This window comes from Otolemur garnettii, unplaced genomic scaffold (assembly GCF_000181295.1).
Source record: "Otolemur garnettii isolate 467f Iridium unplaced genomic scaffold, OtoGar3 scaffold00190, whole genome shotgun sequence".
NCBI lineage: Eukaryota > Metazoa > Chordata > Mammalia > Primates > Galagidae > Otolemur > Otolemur garnettii.
The window spans coordinates 2,456,209-2,478,140 of NW_003852585.1; the positions used below are offsets into that span (position 1 = coordinate 2,456,209).

Consider the following 21,932-nt stretch of genomic DNA (forward strand, 5'->3'; position numbering starts at 1 on the left):
CTATATTACTATTTCGTATGTTAAAAAAAAGGAGGGAAAATTAACCAAGATAGGAAGGGAGGAAAACAAAAGGAAACTAAATAGAAACAAATGAAGCAAACCATGAGTAAATGACGCTCACAAAACAAAAAGAAACTAAATAGAAACAAGTGAACCAAATCAGGCTGAGTAGTTGACCCTCACTTTGGGGACAAGGAGACAGAGAAGTAGCCCAGTCAACATTTTAACAGCGCCTGGATGATACAGTCTTATTAAATAAACACCACACTCCAGTTGCCAGGCTTCTTCTAGAGTCACGAATTAGCAATTCTGAAACTACTTGCTGGGCATTCTAGGATTGAGTGAGGAAAGACATTGTGGATAGCCACAGAGACACTTCTCACTGCCTTAGCAGGGAGCTGCAAATACGGAAAGGGGAAAATTACAATGAGCTCTAGTGTTGGATTGCCATTTGGAGGTATCAGTACAAACTCGTAGTTTATAGATAAGTATAGATGATAGATAGAGAAATAGACATTATAAAAATAATAAAAAGAAAAAGAAATAAATCTAGATGTAAATTAATTTGTTTCCTAGCTTTGAGGTCTGAGGGGGTCTAGTGGCAACAACACCCTGGAGAAATAAGCATATACCTGAGATCAGATCTTGGTTTCTAAATACCATTGTCTACTAAAAGAAATCAGGGTTCCTTAGAAAAAATGCTGATTTTAGGGCTGAGGGAGGGAATGTACAAAATAAGCCTAGAGAATGTTGTTCCAGAAAATAAGGCCATGCTGAGAAAATGATTAAGGGAGTCCAGAGACAGTAGCTCACTCCTTTAATCCTAGCCCTCTGGGAGGCCGAAGCGGGCAGAGTACTTGAGCTGTGGACTTTGAGATAATCCTGAGCCAGAGTGAGACCCCAGCTCTACTAAAAATAGGAAAAATTAGCCAGATATCATGGTGAGTGACTATAGTCCCAGCTACTTAGGAGGCTAAGACAGAAGGATGGCTTCAGCCCAAGAGTTTGAGGTTGCTTTGAGCTATGATGATGCCATGGCACTCTACTCAGGGTGACAGAGTGAGGTCCTCTCTTTCAAATAAATAAATAAATAATAAAAGAAAAGAAAGAAAGGAAAGGAAATGATTAAGGGCATGTCAAAAAGACATGGGAGCCACCGGCTGAACAATTTGAGCATCAAGATAAATAATGATAGTAAAGGACTACAATTCACTGAATAAAATAAGAATTCACGAGTCCATCTCATATCAATAATAAATAAATAAGTAAATAAATAGAAGGACACGTTCAGGTAGAAAGTTGACTAAAAATACAGAAAAGATTACGGAGTCAGAAATTCATTATTTGGCAATCAGAATAATAAACTCGCCTCAGGCAAGGATCATCAACAGATGCTAAACGAGTGGCTGAAAGTTTGCAGCAAGGGTGGGGAACTTGAGGCCTTCTAGATCCTTAAGTACGGCCTTCTGACAGAACCCAATCTTGTCCTATAACGTTTGGATGTGGCTTTAAAGCCACAGGTTTCCTGCCCTTGGGGAAGTAACAGGATATTAACATAGCTTTAAAATATATTTATTCCTTCAAGATACTCATTCATTGCAAAAAGAAGAAATACAGGAACCTGACAGTGGAGAAACCTGGAAGATGCCACCTTGATCAAGTGATCAAAGTGACCATCAGCAGTAATGGGACTTAATGTGCCTCCTGGTGCGATGCACTGAGGGGAACACAATAGCACTTCTTTGGTATTTCTGCCAATAGTACATGACTTAGATCTACCATGAGCAAACATCAGACAAATCCAAACTGAAGGATGGTAGGCACAGTCACTGGCTTGTACTCTTCAGCAGTGCCACTGCTACGGAACACCACTGAGAGATCCTCGCAGGCTGACGGAGCATAAGCCACAGAACGACTGAATGCACTGCATGATCCTGGAGTTTCTTTTGCTGTAATGGACATTGTTAGGACAATCAGCACAGTCAGAATGTCTTTAGATTAAGGGCTTGAGATAGTACCAATGTTAGCTTCCTGGTTTCCCTCAACATCCTGGGCTTATGCAGGAGAATGTTTTAGGAAGTTTTTGTTTGTTTTGAAATATGCACTGAAATGTTTAGGGATAAAAAAGCATCATTTCTGCAACTTGTTCTCACATGATTCAGAAAAAATATTGTGTGTGTGTGGTTGTGGTGGGGGGGTGGATAAAACAAAGAATGCGGTAAAATGGTAATATCTGGGGAGTTGAAGTGAAAGATACTCAGAAATCATTTGTATTATTCTTGCAACTATCCTGACAGTCAAAATTCGTGTGAAGTGAAATAATTAAATTATGAAAGGTTAGAAGTGATTAACTTTCTAGGGAGAAAAGTATAGATAACAGAGAGTAAAAGCCAGAGGGTCAATCCTCAGGAAACGCTCAGTTGATGGGTGGATTTCAGAACCTCCAGGCACATACAGGCGTTCAAGAAATGATTTGTTTTGATAAACTTCAAGTTTGACAAAGGACCCAATACTAATGCTTCTCAAATCTCTGCTCAGTGTGACAGATGGCAGCTGGTCCATTGAACTCCCTCTAGACCCACGCTCAGAACCCAGCCCACAAAGAAGAAAAGCTACAAACTGGAGAACTTCTTTTAGGTGGACACTTTGCTGGGTGGATGGTTGAATGATGGACGAACGGGCACATACATGAAAGTTCAGATGTAAGAGGCTACTAAATGCCCATGGGGAAAGATTTTATGCAAATGAATGGTGCATAATTCTGTATTTTTAACAAATCAGCTCACTCAGCAAAAACACCCTATAAAGTACAGTTTATCAAGAACATACTAAAATTAGAACATTTAACTTGAAAACTCTAGTTAATACACTGTCCAACATGGTAGCTACTAGCCACATGTGGCTATTGAGCACTTGAAATGTGGCTTGTCCACACTGTGATGTGCTCTAAAGTCAAATACGCATGAGATACTAAACATTAATTTTTGTTCATTACACATTGAAATATTTTAGGTATGTTGGGTTAAATAAAGCATATTATTCAATCAGCTTCATCTGCTTCTTTTTAAATGTGGCCACTATACAATTAAAATTACACATGTGCCTCATACTTGTGGCTCCCTGTCTATTTTTAATGGGCAGAAAATGCTCAGAGTTGAAGGGTGAGTTTGTAAGAGGCCACAGCCTAGCTGACAAATGGCTTTACAAGTTTTTGCTCACATCTTACCTTGTTGATGAAATCTTTGCTGTCCATCCTGTTTAAAAGTACACCCTTCACTCTGGCACTCCCCAAGTCCTTTCCTTGATTTATTTTGCTTCAAGACACTTGTCACCTCAGACATACTATATGTTTTACTGATTACACTTGTCTATCATTGATGTCCGTCACTAGACAACCTTTTGTGAGGGTTTTTTCCTCTGTTTTGCTCACTTTTATATCCCTGACACATCATCAATGCGCACAGGATTTTCCCACTTTGGGTATTTAGCAGGTACACCCTAACTCAAGCATCTGCTTGCCCTTCCTTTTATCCACTCACCCATCTACCCATTCTCCAATAGGGCCTGGTGAGAACTGTAAATGATGGCACCCAGAGACAAGGCCACAGAAGAGATATTCAGCCCAGGTTTATTAAAGGGGAAGATGACTGGCCTGGGTAGTCCAAAGGTGATGTCTGCCCCCAGGGGCAGTTAGAGATCACTTTTATATGGGGCTCCAGGGAGAGGGAGGGGCAAATTCCACAGCTTGCCTGTAAGGTTAGGGTCTTTTGGCCCAAATTTCTCAGGGGATGGGCTAGCCAGATCCTTTATGTCTTTCTTTTAGGAGAAGAGGAGGAGGAAGAAGAGGGGAAGGGGTTCCAGTGTGGCTGAGTTAGGCCCCCCAACACCTGGCACATAGTAGACACCCATAAAGTCTTTGTGGAATCCATTTTCAAAATAACTTTTGACCAACTCCTGAACTGACCATTACCCAAGTCTGGGTTTTGGATTATGTCTGGCTCCAGTTTCATCCTGATCCCTTTCCTATTGTCCACCCCTTCCCTGTTGTCCATAGGAGAGAGAAGGGTCCTGGGCAACTCCCTCTTTGTCCATCTTCCTTCTTGACTTGATTTCAAAGCCAAAGCTCTTAACAGATATGAGTGAGGTGAGGAAATATACATTTTTGAAGGTGGCAGCCATCAGGACATGCTAAGAGCATTTGTCTATTTCATTCTTCTTGGTCTATGTGTCTACCTACCTTTGTCAGAAACACCACTGAACACTGCCTCTAGAAAGGATTTAAAGGTCATATACTCCACTGGTCAAGTCACATCTTGCAAATATCCAACAAATAAGAGAAAAACCCCAGAGAGCCCTTTAGGGCCAGTGCCCTCTTTGTAGCAGTGGGAACCATGAGGCCCAAAGATGGGCAGGGATCTGCTCAAGGTCTTACAGTGAGGCAATAGAGCTGAGCCTGGCACACAGGCTATCTCCCTTCCAGACCATGGTCTCCCTGTCTCTGTCTCCCTATATGGTCCAGTTTTAGGACAGAGGAGAAGGTGGCTGAGCACCAGATAAGAGGTGGCTGGGCTGGGACCACGAGGATGAGCTAGGTGCATTTTGTAGGTGTCCCACGGGCTATAGGTCAGTAACACATTTATGTGATTAAAGAACCAAAATAATGCTGAGTGCTCTCAGTGCAACCAGCTGAGAAACTAAAAGCTTCTTTTAGACAAGACAAATTGTTACTCATTACAAAAATAAGGGTGGGGTGGCTTGAGTTTATTTTTTCTTTTCCATAATGAAAATTAACAAATATGAAGTCAAACCTAAAACAGCCCATCTGTTTAAAAGAAAATAATTTCAAATAACAGGCCCATAAGGACCACCCCCCCATTATTCAAAAAAATCTGTTTTTTTTTTAAATTAGATATTGGTACAAGACCAAGAAAATTAAATATTTACTGTTAGCAGAGAACACCCCTCAGATGTTGAGAACAGGGCTGGGGGACAAAAATTCCTTTCTGATAAGCTTTATTTGATAGCTAGAAATCAAAAGCACTCAGCTGTATGTTCTGCTGACTGCAGGTCCATACAATGCTGGGGTCTGGATGCCTCTTCTACTAGGGCCTAGGAAGTATGGGTGGTGTGAACAGTGGGCTGCAAGATGGGCCTCCTGGAGTCTGGACCGGCTCAACTCCTGGCAGCTTGCTGGGGAAGTCTGAGTAAGTCCAGTTTTTCCTCCAGCCGCAGCATCTTCATGGTTAAAATGAAAAGATTCTAAGAGAATTTTCATTTTTTCTATCTTTTGGTCCTAGATAAATACATAACGCTTTGTCTTTGGCCAAAAGTTCTAGAAATGTTATCATTTATATAACAGTCGCAGTCCCCACCTGCCCAAACAAAAATAAAACCTCCATAGTTTCAAGTCTCTGGTAATTTCAAAAAGAACAAATTATTACTTATCCTTTTCAAATATTTTAGGTAACATAGACTTTCACTTGCTACTAGAGAATCATGAAATATCAGACCTGAAGGAGCCCTTCATATTCCCCAAATCCATTCCTTCCTTGTACAGATTGGGAAACTGAGGCCCGGAAGAGGGAAGTGACTTGCCCAGAGTGCTAGTTGGTATCAGAGCTGGACCTAGAGCACACACTGTCAGCCTCCAGGTGGACATTCTTCCCATTATACCACAAGGGACCACTCCCTACCCCGGGCTCAGAAAGCTGATCCCAAACAGTGAATCTTACAAAGCACAGATGCCAAACGGCAAACTCTCCCATTTATAAACTACTATCATTTTGTTTGATTATGTGATAGCGCCTAAAATTGCTGAGTGGCATCTGCTTTCAAGTGACTTGCAGAGTCCGCCCCTTCCAGATTAATAATGAAATTCAGAGCTAGACGCTTAGGCCAAGGATGAGAATTGAAGCCACTCTGCATAGCCACCCTGTCCTAAGCACTCATTTTCAACATGATCTCTACTTAACTACCCCTGGCAAATCAAGTTGGTTTAACAAAAGAAAGAATGGCTAGGGGGACACCTCAATCTGCCTCCAAGCCAATTCAAAGCAAAACAGTGCTCCTCTCTTTATAAAGGAGAGAGAGCGCCCAAGCTCCTAGCAACACACTCCTTTCCAAAAGGTTCCTAAAATTCACGTGGGGGAGGGGGAAGGGACTAAACAGCTCTCCAAACGCGTGGCTGCCTTGTCTCTGGAACTGCATAGCAACAGGCTCAGCAAGGCCGCGATCTTCCTCTGAGGGTTCAAAGGGCTTTCTAAACCTGCTATTTACTTTCTAGGGCAGTCTTTGAAGACATCAGCATTCATTAGGGGCTGGTTAATATGATGACAGGTTTGTGTTTTTAAGAGAAGTGAAAAAACATTATTGGGAAGAGCTAGACGGAGAGGCTGGAGTGTGTACACACCAACAAGGGCCAAGGACACCATTTCATGACTGTCATGTGACCTTGGGCCAGTACCAATTCCTCTCTGTGCTTAAGTTTCCCCATCTATGATATATGAGCCCTGATGGCCTTGCCATAAGGAGTCTTCTACACTTCAGGGTTGGGAGTGGGAGGTGGAAGAGGGCTGTTTGAATTCAGTCCAGCCAGCCTTTCCCTCCTGAGAAGAACCCCCCACATTTCTACAGGCTCCTCCTGAGGCTTCTCTCCAAAAACAGACAACCCCTCCTCCTTCAGGACAGTGCCCTGCACAGATCCTGGGGCAAGTCCACCTCCCAATTTTTACAAGGACCCCACTCCAGAGCCACTGAAAGCTGGGCAATCAGGATACACTGGGACTGCCTAGATCTGGGAGACACTGCATGTTCTTTGAGGTCCCTCCCAAGCCAGAGAGTCTTTCATGCTAGTTTGCCTGTCAAGGGAAGAGACAAAGGACTTTCCATGTCAAAAAAATAAAAATAAAAAACCTGATTTGCTTCTGTTAAGTTTCTCAGGTCAAATAGGAAGTCAAAATAAAAAGTGACCAGTGACAGCTTTGAGCCTGATATTTACAAGACCATCTCACCAACATCATCTCTTCTGGATCTCCCACAATGCTGTAAGCTGGGTGGTAATGGTATTCTGATGTCCCTATCTGACAACTAAAAGCACTGTGGCTTGGGCAGGTTCACAAACTTGCTTAAAATTCCTCAGCTGGTCAGTCTCCCAGCCCAGACAAAACTTGTGCTCTTCCCACCACATTATGATGTTTCTGTGCCCATGTGTGAGCAGAGATGAGCATCCGAACTGGCATGGCCAGGGTGTTATAGTGAGGCATTCTCAACTTGTATCAAAGGATCCTTAAGGAACCAACAATAGGTTTCCAACGAGGAAGGAGTAATAAATCTTACACTTCTTAGTGATCCTGAGAATGCAGCAGGCATCTGCAGAAGAACTCCTCCTCCAAAGATAAGAACAAATTTTACACTGAGCTCAAATCATCTTGAAAAACAAAAGAAAAAAAAATACTTTGTAACTAATAAGAATATCCCGGTTTCTAACCTCTGTAGCCATAACTATGTAGCTAATATTGAACCGAAGGAAAAAAAAAAAAAGGTTAAAGAGTTGGAAAAAAAAGTGTTCCCTGGAACTCAGCATTTCACACCTTCCTGGAACTCAGCATTTCACACCTTGCGGCACCTGAGTTCTCACTGGCAATTAAAGGTTTCTTCCTCTGTATTGTTGGTATAAATGTCTGTCTTTTTTAATCCCCCATTTTCCTGCAATACTAAAAGGCTCTACAGGGCCCCTTAAATTAGATGCAACATTGCATATTACTTTGTGGTAGTGTAAGATGTCCCAGAGCCTTTATCAGATTCTTAAAGGTAAGAGCCACCCATGCTCCAGAGAGTCAGGAATCATTTTTGTATAATTTGAGGTTCAAAAGACCAGTTGGAGTTGATATCCCCAGAGGCAATTTCAGAAGAGCTTTGGAAGTCAGGTAGTCTTGACCGTTCTGTAGCTTTATATCCAGTACGGGAGCATTGGGGGTGGGGGGCAGCAAGAGGGCCTTCCTAAGCCCTGAACACCTCCCTACCTGTGCCTTAAAGAACAGAGTCTCTTCAAGGCATGGCAACTCTTGCATCCCTCAATTCAAGTTTGAGGCTCCAAATTCTCCTAAGGACAGGAGTCCCGCTAAGGCACAGAGAGCTGATGACGGCACTTTTCCAGGTAATGGGGAGGGGATGGAAAAGAGCAGGATACATGCCATCAAAGACCCAGCAAGGGGAAGGTAAGGAGACTGAACCCAAACTTGGTTTGCTCAGGATTTGGCAAAGGACCAAACCACAGGCATGGCTCAAAAGTCCAAAGAGCCTGTCCCCAGCGACATGAGGAACAGGGCTTTAGACCCAGCCCTTCCTATGTAGGTACCATCTTCCAGAAAGGATGTTGTGAGGACACTAGAGACAACGTCAGCTTTAAGTTCTCTCCTCCTGAGATGAAATGTTCTGGAAAAGGCAAAATTCTCCTCCCGAGATAGGGGGAGTGTGTGAGGCCTGAGGCTGCTCAGCAAGGCGGTGAAAACTGACAAACGACTCACCTGGCCACCTCTCACATCCCATAAACCAGGTTTTGTGGACTCAAAATAGGAAATTAACGTGATTGCTAAGGATCCCCACCCTGGATCTGAAAAAGCAGATTTCTCAACCACCCAGAGCAGTGAATGAGCCTGCTACTCTGGGGTCCACTGCTGCTATTTGGGAAAGTGGGCTGAAAGGGATTTGGAGGATAATCAAGGGGCCCTTATTCTTGGGGCTGTGGAGAGGAGGAGAGAATCTTGAGATTTCACTGTTGCAGCCACTCAGAACAGGTTGGGAATCAGAGCCAGCCCCTTGGGAAGCCCCAGTATGATAATGGCCTCACCCTTTGCTATAGGTCTTAATAGGCAGGGTATCAGCTTTGCTCCAAAGGCAACACCCAGGCCATATGCTGGGCAATGTCCTGAGGCACTGGTTTGCCCCAGTAGGATTAGTGCAGTGATGCTCCTTGATACTTTCAGGGCTCGCTTTGCAGGCTGTGATGGCAAAGAACATGAGAATGTTCTTTACCCCATAGCCGGGGAATCACCAGAACAAACTGGATTGTTCACTTTAATTCGAATGTCAGCACAATTATTTTAACACCAAGTGTGTCAGATTTGACTCCATATCCCGGAAATTAATTTTAGAGTGGCAGGGAAATAAAATGGCATACTTCTTTGAGCTTTGTTACAACATGTTCGTGCAGCAAACTGCGAAGAAAATGTAGTAATTAGAGGTTAAATTAATCCTTGACAGACAAGCAGCTTAGAAACGCTGTGCCCTCCTCCCCAAGCCTAGCATAATGCATGCCAGTCTTTCAGAATTAGACACGCAAAGCATGTGACGTTGGCAACTGCACCAAAACTACTGTCCCACTTAAAATTCCAAGGTCGGCACTGGAACTTCCAGAGGCAGATATTAACACTGAGATCTCATTAAGAACAAAACTCAAACCGCCTCCTGCCACTGCCAATGGAGACCCCCTCCCCTACCCCCCGCCCCCATAGTCAAGCCATCCATGGGGCTGGCTGTCCCACTCTCCAGCAACAACTTGAAAACAAGAGGAGACACACTCCCTTCTGATACATTCTCCAGCCACTTTCATACCTTGAGTTCAGATTCCAATATAACCCTCTACTCTCCTAAATGATGCTGAGCCAAGTACACATTGACATCAGGCAGATTATATTGCACCAGTTACAGATATTCCTCCTCCCGGGCTGCAGTGCCTCTCACCATGTTTGCACTGCCTCAGGAGGAAAGCCTGTGTGCTCACGTGTGGGTGCAAAATGGGTGTTCTGCACTTGACTGAGAATTGGAGATGGGGCTCTGTTTATTCTGGGATCACTTCACTATGGGCCCTGAAGAAAGTCAGGCACTTATCTGGGCCTCAGTTTCCTCTTCTGTACAATCATGGAGCGTTATTCTTCCAGTCTAAAATTCTCCATCTCTCAGCATACAAGTTTGTAGGTGAAGTGTACAGGAGTGGAGCTCAAACAGGTAGTGCAGCCAGTTCCTCCTCCCCCTCTGTGACAGCGTGTGCCTTAAAGAGGCTGAGAATGGGGTTTCAGGTACAAACCCTGGGTAAAATATGACTCATGGATGGGAATGAGGCTAGGACAAGTGGACAGAAGATGTGGGATTCCCCAAAGCATTCAGGATGATTTGACCTTGTTTTTGTCCTGCCTTTAGTCGCTGAAGGCCCATATAGCCCCTCCAAAGGTGGAAGGCATGAGCCAGAGCCACCAGGCCTTTGACCCAGATGTCATTCATTCATTAGCCTAGACCCTGTAGCCTCCAGTGATCTCTTCAGGAATCAGCAGAAATGTGTCCCTGTGGCCTCGTATCCAAGTACTCCCATAGGTGGAAGAAAGGGGAAAACACATGACCAGCTGGTCAGGTCCCCTTCCAACCAGATGACATCCCCTTAGTCTACCCCATCCTTCTCTGGACCTCTCTGCCTTAAGAAAATGGCATTTCCCAAACCCCACTAAATGTTATTTACTGGGCAAAGTAAGCAGCAGGATACATGGAGAGGGCAAGGCAGCTGCCAAGAAAATGAGGGGCTAGGAGGCTCTGACTGGGCTGTGCAGAAAGGGGCATTGGGTGTCCTGGGGTCAGAGAGCAGCCAGGACAGCACTTGGCTGCCTTGGGTGGGTGCCTTCTCCGGCAATGTAAAGACCAAGGAGGAGATGGAGGATTTTGAAGCTGATATCCCAGAGAGGCCCAAGAGAGCCTATGTGGGCAAAGAAAAGTTCTTACAAACTTTGCAAAGAGCCTTTTCCTTCTTGTGTGCCCTCCTTTACGGCCTGTCTCTGCCAGCCTTTCTCTGTGGAGCTCAGTGCCTGCAGCCAGGGATGCCCCTTGCTATCTCCTCCCTCGGGGGAATCTTATCGGACTGTTTCATATCTGATTGCTTTGGAAATTATGGTGAAATGAAATTTTAGTTGGAAACTTGAGGCTCAGAGGAAACCAGGACTGGTCTGTGAAAGAGGAGAAAAAAAGAAAACAACTGGAGTGGGGAGGCGGAGGGGAGGAGGGAAGTAGAGAACCCAGGTCATTTGTGTCCAGCCCCTCCCCCCTTGGAGAAAACTTTCCTGGGGCTTCAGCAGCTCTGGGCTGGTAATTTGGGAGCAGGACCCCGCCCAGACTACTCTTCTACAATCTGGCATGTAAATATCCTACAGAATAAGCTGCTGTTTCTCACCTCCATGGGGAACACCCGCCCCCAACTGCTGGGACAGCTTGGGACAGCTCCATGAGGCCTTTTCATTTTCCTCTGATACCTTTACAGACTAAACAACAACGACACAACAAAAATAACAAGAAATAAGCATTTGCGACAAATCCCTTCAGATTCTTTCTGATTTCCAAAGTTTCCCGCCTCAAAGTCCTGAAGATGTTAAAAACTTAATGCCTAAAAAATCAGAGCAGTTGCAACTGAGCTTTGCAGTGCCTCTCTCCTGCCGTACAGTTGACTGGTGCTGCCTAGGTTACTCCTCATGGCGTTGTGAGAGGTGTATGATGGGAATTGGTTTATTGTGCTGATCCATAGTAACCAGCTCCGGTTCCTCCATCATTTATCTCCCTCCCCAGGGACATCTGGGTTGGTCTATTCACACTCTCAGCATTCTATCTGCTCCAACAAACACTCAGCCTTTTCTGCTTGGATAAGGAGATTTTTTAGTTACATCCATTATATGTGTATCAACACTTATGGCAGCAAGATAATTGCCAAAGAGCTCAGAGGATAAAAGGTCCTTCTTCATAACGTTCACCCCCACCCGTTTAAAAAATCAATACTAACATCAAGCAGGACAGTGGCAGATTCTTGCATGGCTGCTGTGGCCTCAAAGTTGGAAATCTGATTTTTTAAAAACACCCAGCTGGACCAGAAAGAAAAGAAGAGGTTCAAGAGTGAGTTTAGAATCCACACCCTGCTGGTGCACACGTGTATGGATGGAGAGGGCCTTTTTGTCCTCAAAACCTTTGCTAAATAACTGGAAAGCAGCAAATATGCTCTACATTACATGAGTTTTTGTGAAATATGTCAGTCTAACTTCAAAGAGTTTAGATCCTGTTATTTGTACACCAAACCACTGATTAAGAGGCCTGTCATCAATAGGTCCTCAGATCACTGCAGTAGGAGGGCTGAAGAAGAGTTCCTCTCTGGGCTACCTCCTGACCTCCACTGTCTATAATTCTGGGTTAGAAGTGCACACTTGTAAAAGACACAAGAGAGGGAACACTTCCCCCTTTTACATTGTTTTGATTGGTCTTCTGCCATTTCTTACTCCTCTCTCTTATCCCTGCCCTTCAGAATCTCAGACCCCATTTCATTATCTATCTAGCCGGTTTTTCCCAATGACAAGGTGAAATTTGGTGTTTCACTTCCCCAGAAAATGACTAACAATCATAGTGTTTTAGAGCTGGAAGGGACTCAGATTCAGAGGTCATAGTGGGAGGCAAGAAGGGAGGATGGACTTGCCCAAGATCACTGTGCTAATTAATGGAGAGAGCCTTTTAGAACACAACTTTCCCAGCTCCCCGGGTAATGATCTGTACAATGCACTGTTGCAGAAAAAAGATCAGAATCTTTATAAAAAACATTGACTGCTTATGTGAAGTCCCTTTAAAGACAAGTATTCTGAGTATTTTCAGAAGAACCACTTGTCTAAGATCAGTTTCTTCTCATTTCATAATTCCAAGTAGTAATTGAGTTCCCTAGGGATGGTCCATTAACAGGTGCATGTTAAGCCTTTAGGTGATCAATTTAAAAGGGGAAAAAAAAAAAGCATTAAACACGCCCATCAAGTTGAAAAAATCCCTTTCCTTAGTGAAGAGTTGATAACAGAAAATCTACCTTAAGTTGAAGTGCATGTGTAGCCCCACCCCCACCCCAGCAACAGGCTATTTCCTAGTTGAGTTAAAAAATTCAATGACGTTCCTGTTTCAACCCACACATCTGTGTCACTGTCAGCGTCAGTGGCAGGAAAACAGACAAAGTCACCCTTTGCTAATGATTTCCTAACATGGAATTTCCTTGTATCTCCTAAAGGCTTTCTTTTTCCAAAGCCAAACTGTCCTCCCCACTTAAATGCATTGTACTGAAGGAAAACTGAAAATGGCCGGAAGAGGATGATTTTTAAGGAGATCTTGTAAGGAAGAGCTTCAGCTCTTTGTGATATTTTTAAAGGGGGAGGGGGAGGGCTGCTAGTTTTTCCAAAGCCAGCAGGAACACAACGGAGAGATTTCCTCCCAGTCATCTGGAAATCTCTCAGCCCCATTTCTTTCTTTCGATTGATTTTCCTGCCTCCCCTTTCCCAAATTCCACTTTGAGCAGCATTCTGGCATCAGTATTGAAGGAAACACACTCACACACGGGAGGCAGGCACCCAGAAAGGGCAAGGAGGGGCCCCAGAGCAGGGAACAGGCATTGGAGAACCACCAAAGCACAAAACAATATAAGAGCCCATCACTCTTCCCCTCTGGAGAATATCCTATTTAACATGCAAACTGGTCATCAAGAGAAAAGAGGGCTGTTACTTTAAGGAAAAGAAGCTGATTAGCTGCTCTGGCTGGCAGCAAACAGCTGGTCTGTCCGGCAGGTTCAAGGCCATTTCAGCTTCTCTCTTATGGAGGCACCATATGTTCCATCTCGCACATCAGCAGCTTGATTTTCCAATGATCTTGCTCCAGAAGAGAAGCACAAAGGGGGGGGGGGATAAGGTAGAGCCAGTAGTTTACCCTTTGATTACTTTCTTGTGGTTTTAGATGCGTTTGGGTGTGTGTGTGGCGGGGGAGGTATTAATGCTTTACCTTCTCCAAAGACCAGAGAAAAAATGTTTGACCAGCACTCATTAATAACTTCCAGAGATGGGAAGGGAGTCGAGAAGGGGGAAAGATGTAAAAAGATGCAAAAGGCACAAATAAAACGTCCACATCAGATTAAATTGCAATAGGAGGGGTGTGGGCGGCGAGAGATCGGGTGGAATCCAACTAGCTCCGGAGACCTACTAGCCTGAGTTTGGGCCCCGCCCACTTCTCCTTATTTGTCACTTTTTCTAATTACCAGTGTTCCGTCTCCGAATAAACTTCACGAGAGAGACTGACCACTCTGAGGGACAGGGACGATGCAGGTCAACAGAATGGCCAAAGGTTACTTCTAACATTATATTTAACATTTCTCAGTGCAAGCCCACTTCCCACAAGTTTTGGAGAGGGACAGGTGCAAGGGACCGGGACCCACTAAGTCTTCAAGCAAAGCCGGCAGCCTAAGCGTGTTGAACGCCCCTAGGTGCCAGAGTCTGGGTGGGTACAGTGGCAGCAGGCCGGCGCATCGGCCAGAGAAGCTCGCTTGTCCTCACTGCCCGCCCAAGCTGCACGAATCCTGGAGGTGGCGGCTGTCTCTGCGCCTCCAAACAAAGTGCACAAGCGGAGAGTTTGAGCCCCTCAGTGTGCGTGGAGGGGAGTGAGGGGGTGCGGCAGGAGGGCGCGGGAAGGCTTTACCCGTGCAGCCAGACACCGGGTGGCTAAAGCCTAGGAGTAGCTGTGTCGTCTCACCCACCAGCGGGTGCAACGGCCACACTGAGCCCAGGCTGCGATGGGCGCCCGCCGCAAAGCGAAACCAAGGAAAGGGCGCCCCCTATGCCCGAGCCCTGCGGTCACATCAGTTAGTCGCGTCTGCTCATCCGGCTGAGCATTTGTCTCCTCCGGCCTCTGCACCCGCCAGCTCGCTCACAGTGCAGTTAGTGAGGCCGTCTGGGCCGCTGGGATTTAGGGAGTCCACCATGGCCCGCCGGGTGCACAGCTGGGGCTGGGGACCAGGGCACCCCGCGCCTTACAGGATTCCCGTGAAGGGTCCTCGAAACACGGCCCCTTCCCCCAGCGCCTACACTTGCCTTCGGTCCCAAGCGGCTCCAAGCCACTTGGAGGCAGCCACCCCCGCCCCCTGCCTCTGCGTCCCTTTCCCCTTCCCTCTCTCCAGCCTCCTGGGAAACAAAGGGGCTTTTTATAAAGCGGATTGTTGGCGGCGGCGGCGGCGGGGGTGGGAAGGAGGGGGAATCTATAAAGACAAGAAGAGGTGGGAGGGAGGGAAGGAAAGAAGCTGCGCGGCCTCCAGGGGCCCGGAGCTGCGGTAGCGGCCGGGAAGCCCCAGCGGGTACAGTGTAGACCCCGCCCGGCCGGTGGGCACCCTGGCGGCGGCCCACGCCTGCCAAGAGCTGGGCCGCGCCGCTGTGATGCTGCCGGCAGGCTCACCATAGCCAGGGAACATGATGCCTCAGCCTCGGACTGGGGCTGATGGGGATGGCGTGATTCCTGCGAGGGTCTCCCCCAGGAGACCCAGGCTCTCTCCCTAGCCAACTCTTTCGAAATTGCTCAGGCTGGGAAAGACTTTGCGTCTTTGTTCCAGCGCAGCCGCCTCTCGTAATCTCGGCTCTCAGACAAAGTCCCAGAGCCGGCCTTGGTCTGCTACCCGCAAACAGCACGTTTGCTTTGGGTTCTGGGCCCCCCCCCCCAGGAGAGGTTCCTTCTGGGCCAAACAACAAGGACAAGCCACCCAGCAGGGGGAATCCCTTCTCCCCACGTCCACTAGCCACCCTGTGCTCCCGCCCGCTCACACACACGCACACTCGGGGTGTCCAGCTCAGCCGCACCCAGCTGCAGGAGCGTGGCGGGAGTGAATGCTCCAGCCCGAGGCGCGTCTGTTTGCCCAGGTTTCGACGGCTTCAGGGCCGAGTTTTCTGGCAGTCTAATCCTATTAATGTGTGCTCAGTCCGAATTTAATCACAGATCAGAATCAGACGACATCACCAGCTTTCCAGGAGGCTTCGGACACACTGCATCGGGACGGAACCTGGCCAAGCCAACTGGCGGAGAAAAGTATTTGGCGGCGCTCCGGGGGGCTTCCCGCCCGCCCTCGCCGGCGCCGGGCGCCGGGCTTTGCTGCCGCACGGATGCCCAGGAACCCAGAGCGCAGAATCTGGCGCGGGAGCATTAGGAGCGCAGGGTAGGAGCCCAGTCCGGGCTGCCTCAAGCCCCAGCTCCGCTCAAGGCTGCTCTCCCGAGGAGTTGGCGGGGGAGGGAGCGCAGGGAAGCGGGCTTGGCTCACGCACTTCCACACTCCGGTTCGGAGGCGGCAAACAAGGTTGGGGTGGGGAAATCCTGCACCCAGCGCTGACTGCCGACCCGCCCAGGCTCGGGGAGGTGACCTGCAAAGGCAATGTCGCCGGTGGCACCCCGCTGCAAGCTGCCGAGGGGCTCTGGGACCGAGTAGGAGCCTCCTGGTAGCCCAACGCGGCTTGCGTCCCTCTACCTTCCCTCCCCGGTACGTGGCTGCCCCCGCCAGATTTCAGATACCCGATGGGCGCCAAGGAGCAGGCACAGGCCAAGGCCCTTGGCGTTGTGAGCGGCGCTCAGCCTGGCCAGGGTGGTCCGAGAGGGGGACGTCCTCTTGCCGCGCCAGGTGGGCCGTGTGTTCAGAACAAACTTTAGGGTCCCCAGGTTTGAAGCACCCTGGAGCCCTGATTTTCAGCTATGGGGATCATAAGTGGGAGCTACAAGTGCACTCCGGCGCCCTCAGAGCAGTCGGACCTCCCTCGCCCGCCCTCAGCCTTACCGCGCTGCGGAGCTCCCGAGGCGGCGGGAACAGTGTCCGAAGGCGGGCGGCTGCCGGCGCAGGCAGCCTGGCCTCAGGCGCCCGCCGAGTGGCCCGGCCCGGCTGCAGATCCCTCCCTGGCTAGCGGCCGGTGCCCCCGCGCCCGCCCGCCGCCGGCCGCTTCAGCTCTCGGCCAAGTTCATGCTGGCGGCGCTGCAGTGGCGGCCTCAATATGCTCGCTCCATTCCCACCGCCCGGCTCCGCGCCGAGCGCCCGGAAGGTGGAGTTTCGGGGGTTTAAGTTACTGATAGGCATTTCTCACTGCTGTGTCACTCGGGGAGGAGGAGACACGCACGCCGCACACTCACACACCCTCACACTCACGCCGATGAGCGGCTCCGGCCTTAAAGGGGAAGCCACGCTGCCCTGCCCACGACCCCGTCGACCCCAGGCGTCGAAACGCTGGGGTTCCAGGCCAGGATGGGGCAGCGGACAGCCAAAGCACAACAGCAGCCCAAGGGGCCTCCCAGACCCTCCTGCCGCTTTTCACAGGGGAAAGCAGCCTCAGGCTGGCTTCACTGTGGCCGCCTGAATTCGCCAGTCAACTGGAACCAGGGCAGCAGGGGCGGGATCAGAGGGGCAGACCGGGCTTGGGTGTACTCACCTCGGCGGCTCTGCACGAAGTGAAGGGTGGTGGCCTGTGTGCTTGGCGTCAGGTGGCTCTCTTAGACGGTGCGCTGACGGGTAGATGAGACAGCAGGGTTACGGAGTGCCTCCAGCCACGAGCAGACACTGCTAGCCTCAGGGCTGCAGGCGGACACTGCGCGCTTGGGAAATCTGCACCCTGAAGGTATACGTCTCGCGTCTGGGGAGAGCGAGTTGGTGAGCCGTGGGCCGGGACAGACTGAGAGCAAGCAGGGAGAGCCAGTACTCACCAGTGACAGGGCGAGAGAGCGCTCAAGACTGACAGAGACCAAGAGAGTTCGAAGGAGATCGGGAGAGACACACAGAGCAGAGAGTGCGAGAGAAAACCCGAGAGAGACACTGACAGATAGATACCTAAAGAAATATGTCAAAGATAGAGAGGTAGAGAGAGACAGAGGGGGAAGAGGGATGGGAGGGAGGAGAGAGAGGGGGAGAGACAGGGAGAGCGATCAAGCTTCAGAGAAAAAAGGACCCCCGAAGCCTCATAGGGACCATAGGCTCATCATGAAGTGGCCTGTTCAACCCCTATTCCTCTGTCCCGTTCCTCTTCCCATTTTCATCCGAGCCTGATCCCAGAGCTAGGGCCAGCCCTCCTCCTTCTCCTTCCCCGGGAGGGCACTCACCTGCAGTGGGTGGCTGCTGGGTGGGTAACGCAGGTCCCCCACCCACACATCCGCCAGCCCGCTGGCGCCCAGACGGTCAAACATACCTGCTGTGGCGCGGCAGCAGAGACCAGGGCTCTCAGGTGGCTGCTACTGAACTGCCCCCGCCACCTCTCTGGCAGAACGCCCGCCTCCCCACTCCCCTCTTCTCACTCCTCCGACTCCTCCCCATCCCCCAGGCGCGGACGCTGTCTGTGTCGCCCACCAGCGCGCCTAACCCGAGTCCAGGCTCACCGGCCACAGCCTCCCGCCCCACTGGCCCAAGCTAGGCAAAGCCCCTTCCCAAACTGGGCTGGACTGGCCCTCTCCGCAGAGTTATCCTGAGCTGACACCTGCGGCTTCTGCAGGAACATGGATTCTCTGCGAACTGCCTGGCGGGCCAGCGTGCCCTGTCAGCCCTCTGCCCAGGCGCCACGGCCGGCGACTCCCCTACCTCTCTCCCTGCGCTCAGCTGGCTGCAGCCCTTCACCAGGGTCTCCGCCCGAGGTGCGTTTCTTAACCTGGACTTCCCCCAGGGCGGCGGCGGCTCCAGGGGCTGAGCACAGCCGGGGGACGCTGTTTCTGTTCCGACAGCTGCAGCGCTTGTCTCCTGCCTGCACCTCAGAGTAGCGACCTGTTACCAACACATCTGGTCACGCTCAGCCCAGCCGCAGGCCACGAATAAAGGGGTGGGCCCGCCGCCCACTCAGCCCCTCCTTCCCTCACGCCCACGCCCTCGGCCCTCAGCACACACTGGGGCCCCTCCGAGAACCAAGCGAAATCTCTCCGTGGGCTGCGTTTGCGTAACGGAGCTGGGCGTTTCACGAAGTTTCTTGATGGAGGAGCGGCAGCCAGGGCCCAACCGCGAGGCTCAGGTGGCTGGGGACTCTGATTCCACAGCCCTGGCGCCAGGGCTTATGGTCCAATGGGGCGAGGGGGGACGCACAGCTCAGCAGGGCTGTTGGGAAGGAATCCACCTTGACTGGGCCTAGCCTTGTCTGCTTTGGAAGAGGGCCAGAGACAGGAGGTCATTGCTCTCTGGTGGCTGAACCCATCGCAGTCCTTACCTTCAAGTCCCCTCTGGGAAGGAAAGTCATCTCAGGGCTACCAGTGCCTACCTAGAGCTGAGAGAGCTCTTGAGTTTCTTGAAGGGAATCCAATTAAACGAAGATGACTGGGGAATTATTGGTGGGTACCACAGACCCCAGGCAGGACACTTAAAAATCTCCACCGCCTCTCTGAAAACTCCCTAGTCAAGGAGATGGAACATGGGACTCTGTTCCCAGTACCTCCACTCAACCATCCCATCAGCAGCTCTCTGCCTCGCCATTGGGACAGGTCGTGCTTCTTCCCCCAGAATGTCCTGAGAAGCCTGTGAGATCACAGCCACACGTCTGTGAGTTGGCTAACTGCCTGCTTGGCACCACCACCTGGATGGCCACGAGACACTTAAATTCCCCCTGACCCGACCTCTCTGAGCTCCTGATCATTCTGCAAACCCACCTTTTTTACATCATCTTCATGTTGTAGATGAGGAAATAGGAGGCTCAGAGGCAGCCCCATCCTTCAAACTGCCCAGACTGTATGCCCAGAGTCTTCCTTGGTTCTCTTTTGCTCACACCCCACAATTCTGTTGTCTTCATCTTCAAAATAAATCCACAAGTTCAGCCTTCTCTGCTCCTCCACTGCCACCCAGGGGTGCCAGCCAGCAGGTTCCCCCCATTACCTACATAGCAGCCTCACAGACTGCTGGATTGATTCTTTCCTCCCTTCTCCCCTTCCTTCTAAGTCTGTTCCCTGATCTCTTTGCCAGACCCAGTAGTGGCTCCCCAGTTCACTCAGAATGAAACTGAAGTGCTTCTGATGGCCTGTGAGGCACTGCCTGAAATGCCCCTCCCCCATCTCAATGACATCATCTCCCCTCTTGCACTCCTGACTCTTCCCAACACTGGCTACATTCCTGCCTACTAGGGCCTTTGCATTAGCTGTTCCCTGGGGCTGGAATTCACTTCCCCCAGATATCCACAGGGCCCTGCTCCTCATTTCCTTTAGTCTTGACACCAATGTCACCTGGCCACCCTATGTAACATTTCAAAGCCCCACACCCACCTCTGGCACTTCCTCTCCCCTCCCTGCTTTGTTTGCTCTTTAGCCCTCACCACTAGCTGGCCTCCTTTATAGGCTGATCCCAAAAGGGCAGTGCTCAGTGCTTGGCATGGAGCATCTGTTCAATGAATATTAGTAGGGTCTGTTTTCCTGGAACTGCAGGAAAACTCTAGGGGTCACTGGGCTATACATATACACTGTTAAAGGGGTCCATAGATATCATCATCATATGTGAAAGTAAGTTCACGTGTAAGTACATGAAGGTTAAGAAGGATGGAGAGCAGCAAAGAGCTTTGTGTTAGCAACATGAAGCCAGCCTCAGTCATGTCACTAAGGGCTATTTTTTGTTGCAGTTGCCACTGCTGTTTTAGCTGGGTGGGGCCAGGTTTGACCCCACCAGCCTTGGTATATGGGGCCGGCACCCTACCCACTGAGTCACAGGTGCTGCCTGGATACCCCAAGGTTAATAGAAAAATGAAAGACAGGCTGTGTGAGGCTTTTCCTCACTGAGTAGACTGCCTATGATAGCCAGGGCTCTTTTGTCATCCAAAGTGCAAGATCAAGTCTTGAGCTAGCAGCACATCTTCCTCCATTAACCTAGACCTAGACTTGCTTTACCATCAGGAGGCCACATATCCCATGAGGTATAAGCAATCATCATCTTTGTGTTCTAGATGCGTAAATGGGAGGCTTAGACAGATAGGGGCACGTGTTCAGGGGAACACAGTTCAAGAGTGTCAGAGCAGTAAGCTTGAGCCATTTTCAAATGCTGCATGGCCACCCAAATTTAGTGCATACAGCCCTGGCCTTCAGGTCCAGGTAAGGTAAGGGCTCCCATAGGAGTCTCAAGGAGCTGCCCTTCTCTTTGGGGAACTCCTGGCCCTGTTGTTAAGTGGGTGCCACAAAAGGCTGGGCTTGGACTACTGGGGTCCAGGGGTACCTTGCCAAGGCCAATATGCACTCTGCCTTTAGTCTGACCCAAATCTAGAGCTCAATAGATTTGAAAACAATCACCAGCCACCTTTTATTCATGGTCATTTGCCTGTGAACATATGCCAAGTTTTTCCCAAGTTCACATGACATATGCTTAACTGGGACAGCCTCTTGAATTTTGTGCCGGCCTGGGCCTGTGCAGGTAGGGCCCATGGAGAATGGAAACAAGAAACCACACACAGAGTTGCTATTCTCATCATTGTCCCCTTGCTCTAAAGCCTGGCTTTCTGCTACTGATGGCGCTAAGTCCCAACTCCTCAAATTCAAGATCCTCCATAGGTGCGCACTAGCTTCTATTTCTAGATTATTCTCTTGTTGCTTCACACAAGCCCCAGCTTCTGTGCCTTTGCTCGTGTTTTTCTCATGTTGGTTCTCCTGTCAAAATCCTGCTTAGCCCTCGGGCCTCATCTCAAAGTCCTCCTCCTCAATAAAACCTGTCCTGAGTCCCATCACAGCACAGGTGCCCTCCCTCTCTTGGTTATCCCTGGCCCAGACTGGCTTTTTCAGACTCCTCAGGCTTTTGTCCTAAGCTTTTCCTTGTTCCATAGTTTTACTGTGCCTTTTGCTGTTTCCCAAAAGACTCCCTTGATGGATTCCTTGGCTGTGGGGAGGGGGCCTCGTGGAGTCCTCTGGATGGCAGAATCCAGACTTAGCAATAGGAAGTGAGGTGATGGATGATGGATGTGGCCGGGCCCAGCATGGGATCTGGCACCCCCACCCCATGCATGCTCAGAGGCCATTCCTGTGCCCAAGGGGCATACCACCTCCACCTGCTCCCTCAGCTTCCAGCCCCCTGCAGCCAGCCTCACCCAGGCAGAGGCCACCTCCCCAGAGCCCATCAGCAAAGCCAGAGCCCCCAGGCTCTGGAGCTCCAGGCTTCTGGG

At 49.6% G+C, this 21,932-nt stretch overlaps 1 protein-coding gene across 1 annotated transcript in view; it reads right to left on the bottom strand.

The window, feature by feature from the left end:
• Window positions 1-18,745, bottom strand: part of MAMLD1 (mastermind like domain containing 1) — a 130,154-nt gene extending 111,409 nt beyond the window's left edge. Inside the window, exons 1-2 of the mRNA XM_003800941.3 lie at window positions 18,404-18,745; window positions 17,268-17,340 (exon numbers count right to left, since the gene is read on the bottom strand). The gene's annotated coding sequence lies outside the window, so the exon portion shown is untranslated. The remainder of the gene's footprint in view (window positions 1-17,267; window positions 17,341-18,403) is intronic.
• Between the last annotated feature and the right edge of the window lie 3,187 nt (window positions 18,746-21,932).